The sequence below is a fragment of the Scyliorhinus torazame genome, chromosome 31 (genome assembly GCF_047496885.1).
Source record: "Scyliorhinus torazame isolate Kashiwa2021f chromosome 31, sScyTor2.1, whole genome shotgun sequence".
NCBI classification, from domain to species: domain Eukaryota; kingdom Metazoa; phylum Chordata; class Chondrichthyes; order Carcharhiniformes; family Scyliorhinidae; genus Scyliorhinus; species Scyliorhinus torazame.
Genome location: NC_092737.1, coordinates 34,946,823 through 34,956,822, shown reverse-complemented (window position 1 = coordinate 34,956,822; position 10,000 = coordinate 34,946,823). Strand labels below are relative to the sequence as shown.

The following is a 10,000-nucleotide window of genomic DNA, read 5'->3' as shown; positions in this document are numbered from 1 at the left end:
GTCACAGGAATGGTTCCAGGGATGAGAACCGTCAGCTGGGAGGGCAGATTGGAGAGGTTGGGACTGTTCTCTTCGGAGAGCAGAAGGACGATTGAGATGTTCCAAATGAGGGGGGCTGGACAGAGTAGATGGGGAGGGACTTCCCGCTCTCAAAGGGGTCAGGAAAGAGAGGGACGCAGATTAACAGTGATTTGTCAAAAGACAAAATGTGATTTGAGAATAAGCAATGTTCCCGAGTGGCTGGGCCTGGAATTCCCGGCCTGGGAGTGAGGTGGGGGCCGGTTCGAGAGGGCGTTCGAGGGGGCGTTCGAGAGGCCCGTTCGAGAGGGCGTTCGAGAGGCCGGTTCGAGGGGGCGTTCGAGGGGGCGTTCGAGGGGGCGTTCGAGAGGCCCGTTCGAGAGGGCGTTCGAGGGGGCGTTCGAGGGGGCGTTCGAGAGGGCGTTCGAGAAGGCGTTCGAGGGGGCGTTCGAGGGGGCGTTCGAGGGGGCGTTCGAGGGGGCGTTCGAGAGGGCGTTCGAGGGGGCGTTCGAGGGGGCGTTCGAGAGGGCGTTCCAGAGGCCCGTTCCAGAGAGCGTTCCAGAGGGCGTTCGAGGGGGCGTTCCAGAGGGCGTTCGAGGGGGCGTTCGAGAGGGCGTTCGAGGGGGCGTTCGAGAGGGCGTTCGAGGGGGCGTTCGAGGGGGCGTTCGAGAGGGCGTTCGAGGGGGCGTTCGAGGGGGCGTTCCAGAGGGCATTCCAGAGGGCGTTCGAGGGGGCGTTCGAGGGGGCGTTCGAGAGGGCGTTCGAGGGGGCGTTCGAGGGGGCGTTCGAGGGGGCGTTCGAGAGGGCGTTCGAGGGGGCGTTCGAGGGGGCGTTCCAGAGGGCGTTCGAGGGGGCGTTCGAGGGGGCGTTCGAGAGGGCGTTCGAGGGGGCGTTCGAGGGGGCGTTCGAGGAGGCGTTCCAGAGGGCGTTCGAGGGGGCGTTCGAGAGGGCGTTCGAGGGGGCGTTCGAGGGGGCGTTCGAGGGGGCGTTCGAGAGGGCGTTCGAGGGGGCGTTCGAGAGGGCGTTCGAGAGGGCGTTCGAGGGGGCGTTCGAGGAGGGCGTTCGAGGGGGCGTTCCAGAGGCCCGTTCGAGAGGGCGTTCGAGGGGGCGTTCGAGGGGGCGTTCCAGAGGGCGTTCCAGAGGGCGTTCGAGGGGGCGTTCGAGAGGGCGTTCGAGGGGGCGTTCCAGAGGGCATTCCAGAGGGCGTTCGAGGGGGCGTTCGAGGGGGCGTTCGAGAGGGCGTTCGAGGGGGCGTTCCAGAGGGCATTCCAGAGGGCGTTCGAGAGGGCGTTCGAGAGGGCGTTCGAGGGGGCGTTCGAGAGGGCGTTCGAGAGGGCGTTCGAGGGGGCGTTCGAGAGGGCGTTCGAGGGGGCGTTCGAGGGGGCGTTCGAGAGGGCGTTCGAGGGGGCGTTCGAGGGGGCGTTCGAGGAGGCGTTCGAGAGGGCGTTCGAGAGGGCGTTTGAGGGGCCGGTTCGAGAGGCCCGTTCGAGAGGGCGTTCGAGGGGGCGTTCGAGGGGGCGTTCGAGAGGGCGTTCGAGAGGGCGTTTGAGGGGCCGGTTCGAGAGGCCCGTTCGAGAGGGCGTTCGAGGGGGCGTTCGAGAGGGCGTTCGAGGGGGCGTTCGAGGGGGCGTTCGAGAGGGCGTTCGAGAGGCCCGTTCGAGAGGGCGTTCGAGAGGCCCGTTCGAGAGGGCGTTCGAGGGGGCGTTCGAGAGGGCGTTCGAGAGGGCGTTCGAGGGGGCGTTCGAGAGGGCGTTCGAGGAGGCGTTCGAGAGGGCGTTCGAGAGGGCGTTCGAGGGGGCGTTCGAGAGGGCGTTCAATCGAGGCGTTCGAGGGGGCGTTCGAGAGGGCATTCGAGGGGGCGTTCGAGGGGGCGTTCGAGAGGGCGTTCGAGTGGGCGTTCGAGAGGGCGTTCGAGAGGGCGTTCGAGGGGGCGTTCGAGGGGGCGTTCGAGGGGGCGTTCGAGAGGGCGTTCGAGAGGGCGTTTGAGGGGCCGGTTCGAGAGGCCCGTTCGAGAGGGCGTTCGAGGGGGCGTTCGAGAGGGCGTTCGAGGGGGCGTTCGAGGGGGCGTTCGAGAGGCCCGTTCGAGAGGCCCGTTCGAGAGGGCGTTCGAGAGGCCCGTTCGAGAGGGCGTTCGAGGGGGCGTTCGAGAGGGCGTTCGAGGGGGCGTTCGAGGAGGCGTTCGAGGAGGCGTTCGAGAGGGCGTTCGAGAGGGCGTTCGAGGGGGCGTTCGAGAGGGCGTTCAATCGAGGCGTTCGAGGGGGCGTTCGAGAGGGCGTTCGAGGGGGCGTTCGAGAGGGCGTTCGAGTGGGCGTTCGAGTGGGCGTTCGAGGGGGCGTTCGAGGGGGCGTTCGAGGGGGCGTTCGAGGGGGCGTTCGAGAGGGCGTTCGAGAGGCCCGTTCGAGGGGGCGTTCGAGAGGGCGTTCGAGAGGGCGTTCGAGAGGGCGTTCGAGAGGGCGTTCGAGGGGGCGTTCGAGAGGGCGTTCGAGAGGGCGTTCGAGGGGGCGTTCGAGAGGGCGTTCGAGAGGGCGTTTGAGGGGCCGGTTCGAGAGGCCCGTTCGAGAGGGCGTTCGAGGAGGCGTTCGAGAGGGCGTTTGAGGGGCCGGTTCGAGAGGCCCGTTCGAGAGGGCGTTCGAGGGGGCGTTCGAGGGGGCGTTCGAGAGGGCGTTCGAGAGGCCCGTTCGAGGGGGCGTTCGAGGGGGCGTTCGAGAGGGCGTTCGAGGGGGCGTTCGAGAGGGCGTTCGAGAGGGCGTTCGAGAGGGCGTTCGAGGGGGCGTTCGAGAGGGCGTTTGAGGGGCCAGTTCGAGGGGGCGTTCGAGGGGGCGTTCGAGAGGGTGTTTGAGGGGCCGGTTCGAGAGGCCCGTTCGAGAGGCCCGTTCGAGAGGGCGTTCGAGGGGGCGTTCGAGAGGGCGTTCGAGGGGGCGTTCGAGAGGGCGTTCGAGGGGGTGTTCGGGAGGGCGTTCGAGAGGCCCGTTCGAGAGGCCCGTTCGAGAGGGCGTTCGAGGGGGCGTTCGAGGGGGCGTTCGAGGGGGCGTTCGAGGAGGCGTTCGAGGGGGCGTTCGAGGGGGCGTTCGAGGGGGCGTTCGAGAGGGCGTTCAATCGAGGCGTTCGAGAGGGCGTTCGAGGAGGCGTTCGAGAGGGCGTTCGAGGAGGCGTTCGAGGGGGCGTTCGAGAGGGCGTTCGAGGGGGCGTTCGAGAGGGCGTTCGATCGAGGCGTTCGAGGGGGCGTTCGGTGGTTATTGGAATAGACACAATGTGCAGGGGTACGGGGATAGGGCAAGGGAGCGGCACTGAGTCACGATCCTCGTACGGAGAGCTGGGGTAGACACCATGGGCCGAATGGCCTCCTTCTGCACCGTGACGATTCTGTGAAGCGCTGATAACAACCTGTCCACCTCCTCGCCTTGATTTCCCTCCTCCACCTCTCGAGGCGCTGGCACTCGCCAGCACGGCCTGATGATGCCGTGCGTGAGTTGTCGTGCTGATAGGGAAAGGCTGAATGGACTGGGCTCTTCTCACAAGAAAAGAGGAGGCTGAGGGCTGGCACGATAGAGACCGAGCGTGTTTTCAGTCAGCGCTGTGCATGGCCAGCCAAGCACTGGGCCAAGCACGCACACAGCAGCACAGGTGCACACACTGGCCCATGAGCAGGAGCCCATAAACAGGCAAACAAATTCGAGCGCAGGTGTGCGCGTGGACACATAGATGGAAGTACATGCACAGGTGCACATGGGTGCAAACGCACGGGCATAGTCACAAGCGGGCACAGGTACACACTGGCACATCGGTACAGGCATGGACATGGACACACCAGTAACATTTGTGCCACACAAGCGCCAGGCAAAGACCATCTCCAACAAGAGAGGATCTAACCCTCTCCCCTGTGACTAAATCAAAACCATCGAGAATGAGTTGCTATGTTTTATTTAGTCACTGGAATTCAGTGATGACATCACCATCGCTGAATCCCCACAATCTACATCCTGGGGGTGACCATTGATCAGAAACTGAACTGGACCCAGCCACATTAATACTGTGGCTACCAGGGCAGGTCAGAGGCTGGGAATCCTGCGGAGAGTAACTCACCTCCTGACTCCCCCCAAAGCCTGTCCACCATCTACAAGACACAAGTCAGGAGTGTGAGGGAATACTCTCCACTTGCCTGGATGAGCGCAGCTCCAACAACACTCGAGAAGCTCGACACCATCCAGGACAAAGCAGCCCCGCTTGATTGGCTCCCCCTTCCACAAACATTCACTCCCTCCCCCACCGACGCACAGTGGCAGCCGTGTGTACCGTCTCCAAGATGCACTGCAGCAACTCACCGAGGCTCCTCAGGCAGCACCTTCCAAACCCACCACCTCTACCACCTAGAAGGACGAGAGCAGCAGATACCTGGGAACCCCACCACCTGGAGGTTCCCTTCCGAGTCACTCACCGTCCCGACTGGGAAATATATTGGCCGTCCCAATGAGTGGAGGGTGTTGGTTAGCACATGGGAATATGATATTATTGCTATCACAGAGACATGAGGGAGGGGCAGGTCTGGCACCTCAATATTCTGGAATATCGAGTCACCAGCCCTGACAGGTTGTGGGTTGGTATCGCAATATTGATCAAGGAGTCATTTACTGCAGTGAGGAGGAATGATACCTTAGCAAGCTCCTCAACTGGGGACATATGTGTGAATCTTCAAACCAAAAAATGGTCAATCACATTACTGGGAATGTATTGTAGGCTCCCAATAGTCAGGGAGAGATAGAAGAGCAGATATGTAGACTAATGTCCGAGAAATGTAAAAACAATCTGGTAACAAGAGTCGGGGACTTCAGCTTCCCCAGTATTAATTGGGATAAGCAAAGTGTGAAAGACTTAGAGGCGGCAAAATTCTTGAGTGCATCGAGGAGAGCTTTTTGAGACAGCACGCAGAAAGGCCGACAAGAGAGGGACAGTACTTGACCCTAATTTCAGGGAATGAAAGCAGGCGGGTGTTAGTGGGGGAGCCTTTCGGTGACAGTGACCATAACTCAGTAAGGTTTAAGGTAGTTGTAGAAAAGGACAAAAATAGACGGGAAATAAAGGTAGGAGGTTAGGGAGCACGGGACCCGTGGGATCTTCCTGTGCCTGTTCATAGATCCCTGAAGACAGCTGGACAGGTAGATCAGGCGGGTAAGGAGGCTGATGGTCTACTTGCCTTTATTAGCCGAGGCAGAGAGTTTAAGAGCAGGGAGGATTTGCTGGAACTGTATAAAACGTTGGTTAGGCCACAGCGAGAGTATTGTGAGCAGTTCTGGAATCCACGTTACAGGAGGGATGTGATAGCCACTGGAAAGGGGGCAGAGGGGATTTACCAGGATGTTGTCTGGGCTGGAGGGTGTTGGTTATGGAGAGAGGCTGGTTTGGCTGGAGTGATTTCCCTGGATGCAGAGGAGACTGAAATGAAAATGAAATGAAAATCGTTTATTGTCACAAGTCGGCTTCGATGAAGTTACTGTGAAAAGCCCCTAGTCGCCACATTCCGGCGCCTGTTCGGGGAGGCTTGTACGGGAATTGAACTGTGCTGCTGGCCTGCCTTGGTCTGCTTTCAAAGCCAGCGATTTAGCCCAGTGAGCTAAACCAACCCCTGACTGAGAGGGGGGGGGGGCACAAAGGGGGAAGTGGATCAATACTAGATAAGGGACGAGGTTATTGGCCATGGGGGAAGTGGGAGGCGAATTGGTTGATTGCTCACAAAGCAGGCGCAGGCGTGATGAAGCCAGCAGCTTGCGTGTGTGCTACACACCTCGATATTGGGCCTGTCACACCAGTGCAGTGTCTCTGTGCTTTCAGTATCGACAGGTGGCGGGGTCACAAAAGGAGTGTGTTAGTTATAGATTTAAGTTGCACGTGAGCAAATACAATAATAGTGTGTGTGTGAATCATAAAATCCTGAGCTGTTTAAGTTGCACGTGAGCAAATACAATAATAGTGTGTGTGTGAATCATAAAATCCTGAGCTGTAGGTTAAACCGGTACTGGAATGACATCATTCACGGCCCAGTTTCCCTTCAGCCTGGCGTGTGTGTGGGGCTCATGAAATAGTTTTAAAATGTAGTCACTGTTCTAAAGCAGGGAAATGTTACACACTGTGGCACAAACAGCAATATAGAACAGAGCATGACAGCGCAGTACAGGCCCTTCGGCCCTCGATGTTGCGCCGACCAGTGAAACCACTCTAAAGCCCATCTACACTATTCCCTTATCGTCCATATGTCTATCCAATGACCATTTGAATGCCCTTAGTGTTGGCGAGTCCACTACTGTTGCAGGCAGGGCATTCCACGCCCTTACTACTCTCTGAGTAAAGAACCTACCTCTGACATCTGTCCTATATCTATCTCCCCTCAATTTAAAGCTATGTCCCCTCGTGCTGGACATCACCACCCTATCCAATCCTCTGATCATCTTGTATGCCTCAATTAAGTCACCTCTTAACCTTCTTCTCTCTAACGAAAACAGCCTCAAGTCCCTCAGCCTTCCCTCATAAGATTTTCCCTCCATACCAGGCAACATTCTGGTAAATCTCCTCTGCACCCGCTCCAATGCTTCCACATCCTTCCTATAATGCGGCGACCAGAATTGCACGCAATACTCCAAATGCGGCCGCACCAGAGTTTTGTACAGCTGCAACATGACCTCATGGCTCCGAAACTCAATCCTTCTACCAATAAAAGCTTACACACCGTACGCCTTCTTAACAACCCTCTCAACCTGGGTGGCAACGATCAGGATGAGATGGTCTGCTCCGGGTGATGTGGACTTGAGGATTCAGTATTATTCCCGGACACCAGGGGTTACTGTCCTCGCCCCCTCTGCAGACAGTTGCCGCAGTATAGTTTATGCCCACATGAGGACAGGAGGGAGCTTGGTTTGGAGTCTGATCCACAAGACTGGTGCTGCTCCCTCGTTACCGCACTGCATCATCGGTCGGGATCACAGAGCACGGAAACAGGCCCTTCGGCCCGGCTGGTCCCTGCCGCCCAGTTTCTATCACTGAGCTGGTCCCGCATTTGTCCCATATCCCCGTGTCGGCCGCATCCCCGTGTCGGCCGCATCCCCGTGTCGGCCGCATCCCCGTGTCGGCCGCATCCCCGTGTCGGCCGCATCCCCGTGTCGGCCGCATCCCCGTGTCGGCCGCATCCCCGTGTCGGCCGCATCCCCGTGTCGGCCGCATCCCCGTGTCGGCCGTGCCCCACATCCCCGTGTCGGCCGTGCCCCACATCCCCGTGTCGGCCGCATCCCCGTGTCGGCCGCATCCCCGTGTCGGCCGCATCCCCGAGTCGGCCGCATCCCCGTGTCGGCCGCATCCCCGTGTCGGCCGCATCCCCGTGTCGGCCGCATCCCCGTGTCGGCCGCATCCCCGTGTCGGCCGTGCCCCGTGTCGGCCGCATCCCCGTGTCGGCCGTGCCCCGTGTCGGCCGCATCCCCGTGTCGGCCGCATCCCCGTGTCGGCCGCATCCCCGTGTCGGCCGCATCCCCGTGTCGGCCGCATCCCCGTGTCGGCCGCATCCCCGTGTCGGCCGCATCCCCGTGTCGGCCGCATCCCCGTGTCGGCCGCATCCCCGTGTCGGCCGCGTCCCCGAGTCGGCCGCGTCCCCGTGTCGGCCGCGTCCCCGTGTCGGCCGCGTCCCCGTGTCGGCCGCGTCCCCGTGTCGGCCGCGCCCCGCATCCCCGTGTCGGCCGCATCCCCGTGTCGGCCGCATCCCCGTGTCGGCCGCATCCCCGTGTCGGCCGCATCCCCGTGTCGGCCGCATCCCCGTGTCGGCCGCGCCCCGCATCCCCGTGTCGGCCGCATCCGCGTGTCGGCCGCGCCCCGCATCCCCGTGTCGGCCGCATCCCCGTGTCGGCCGCGCCCCGCATCCCCGTGTCGGCCGCGCCCCGCATCCCCGTGTCGGCCGCATCCCCGTGTCGGCCGCATCCCCGTGTCGGCCGCATCCCCGTGTCGGCCGCATCCGCGTGTCGGCCGCGCCCCGCATCCCCGTGTCAGCCGCATCCCCGTGTCGGCCGCATCCCCGTGTCGGCCGCGCCCCGCATCCCCGTGTTGGCCGCATCCCCGTGTCGGCCGCATCCCCGTGTCGGCCGCGCCCCCGTGTCGGCCGCATCCCCGTGTCGGCCGCATCCCCGTGTCGGCCGCGTCCCCGTGTCGGCCGCGTCCCCGTGTCGGCCGCGTCCCCGTGTCGGCCGCGTCCCCGTGTCGGCCGCGTCCCCGTGTCGGCCGCGTCCCCGTGTCGGCCGCGTCCCCGTGTCGGCCGCATCCCCGTGTCGGCCGCATCCCCGTGTCGGCCGCATCCCCGTGTCGGCCGCGTCCCCGTGTCGGCCGCATCCCCGTGTCGGCCGCGTCCCCGTGTCGGCCGCGTCCCCGTGTCGGCCGCATCCCCGTGTCGGCCGCGTCCCCGTGTCGGCCGCGCCCCGCATCCCCGTGTCGGCCGCGCCCCCGCATCCCCGTGTCCGGACCGACGCTTAACTTGATGGGCAGCCAGAGGGCAGGTCAGAGACACTTCACAAAGCAGAGCTGCCAACTTCATTTACCTTCCATCCTCCCAAATGATGACAGCAAACGGGTGGGGAGGGATGTGTGAATACCTGAGGAAGACTGTCAACAAAGGCTGAGCGAATTGGGGTGTAAATGGCCGGGTAACGTGCGGGGAACAGGGAAGCCACAGGCACACTTGGGGGAAACAAGACTGAATGGGGTTAAGGAGCAAAGGGGTCAGGAGGTGCTGAACCCCAATTGTAACGCAGCTTGTGCCAATCAAAAGTGAGGACAACATGAGTTCATTTGTCGAGATGTGGAACTGAAAAGTGGGAATGTTGTCCTCGATGTGAGTCGGTTGCTGTTGCAGAGTTGTGCACGGCTCTGGTCTAATTATTGAAATGGACACGAAGGCACTGTAAACGTCGCCACAGTCCCAGAGGACCATCGCTTTCCCCTTTGAGAGCTGACTGGCGGTGATTTACCTGGAGGGTCACCGCGCCTCGGGTGAGGGAAGAAGGTTGAGAAGGCGGGATCTGAGGGAGTAACCTCAAGCTGGGGCGGGGGCTGTGGGCATCGCTCCGCACCGCGAACCAGCCGTTCCCAGCCCCCCACCAGGCGCTGTAGAGGGTGAGCACAGAATTGCAAAGAGGACTTCAGCATAGAGAGGCTATAAACATCGGGGAGAACCTCAACGTGCTGGAGCCCGTTTCCGTACACTGGAGGAGCGGGGCGGCCTTTAATATTGTGGAAGAGCACAGAGAGAATGTTTCCTCCCGCCGAGACGGTGAGCGTCAGACAGCAGGCTTGTAATCCAGGACAAACTGTGTCCCGAGGGTGGGGAGAACGCGGAGCTCGCTCCCGCAGGGTGTGTGTGGTTAAGGTGAATAGTATCGAGACGTTTCAGTGGGGAGAAGCTGGATAAACGTGAGGGGTAGGGGGGGGGATAGAAGGATTTCATGATGGGGTGAGATGAGATGAGGGGGGTTTGGAGGAGGCTGGTTTGGAGCAGAAATGCCAGCAGGGAGCAGGTGGGCTGAATGGCCGGTTTGTGTGTGTGTGAGTGATTCTATCCATCTGGCTGTTTGATGTGTCACTGTTCAGTTGCAAAGATCCAGCTCCCTGTGTGTATCGGCTTGTTTAAATTGCGCCGGTGTGTTTATCATTCATCATTGTTCGTCCCGTGTTGGAGGGGGGGGCGGGATACGGTGCTCTCAGCCACGTCGAGTCTTCCACCTCCTTACTTTGTCAGTCTGGAGCGAGCAGTCCCCATTGAAAGCGAGCGAGCAGTTGTCTGGGTTTGCCCTGTCTGAGCCAGGCTGGCTCTGTGATGTGGCTGAGGACAGCTGTGACTCACCCAGTCACCACATCACCGCCCAATAATTACAGCCCTGTCTGTGGTGACATGACTGCAGCAACGAGCGGGAGACCATTCGGCCCCTCGAACCTGTTCCAGCATTCAATTTGACCAAGG

The 10,000-nt window shown here is 61.3% G+C and overlaps 1 protein-coding gene across 1 annotated transcript in view; it reads left to right on the top strand.

Annotated features, from left to right (window-relative positions):
* Nucleotides 1-10,000, top strand: part of LOC140404605 (chromodomain-helicase-DNA-binding protein 3-like) — a 55,614-nt gene that overhangs the window by 43,909 nt on the left and 1,705 nt on the right. The gene's annotated exons all lie outside the window — the stretch shown is intronic.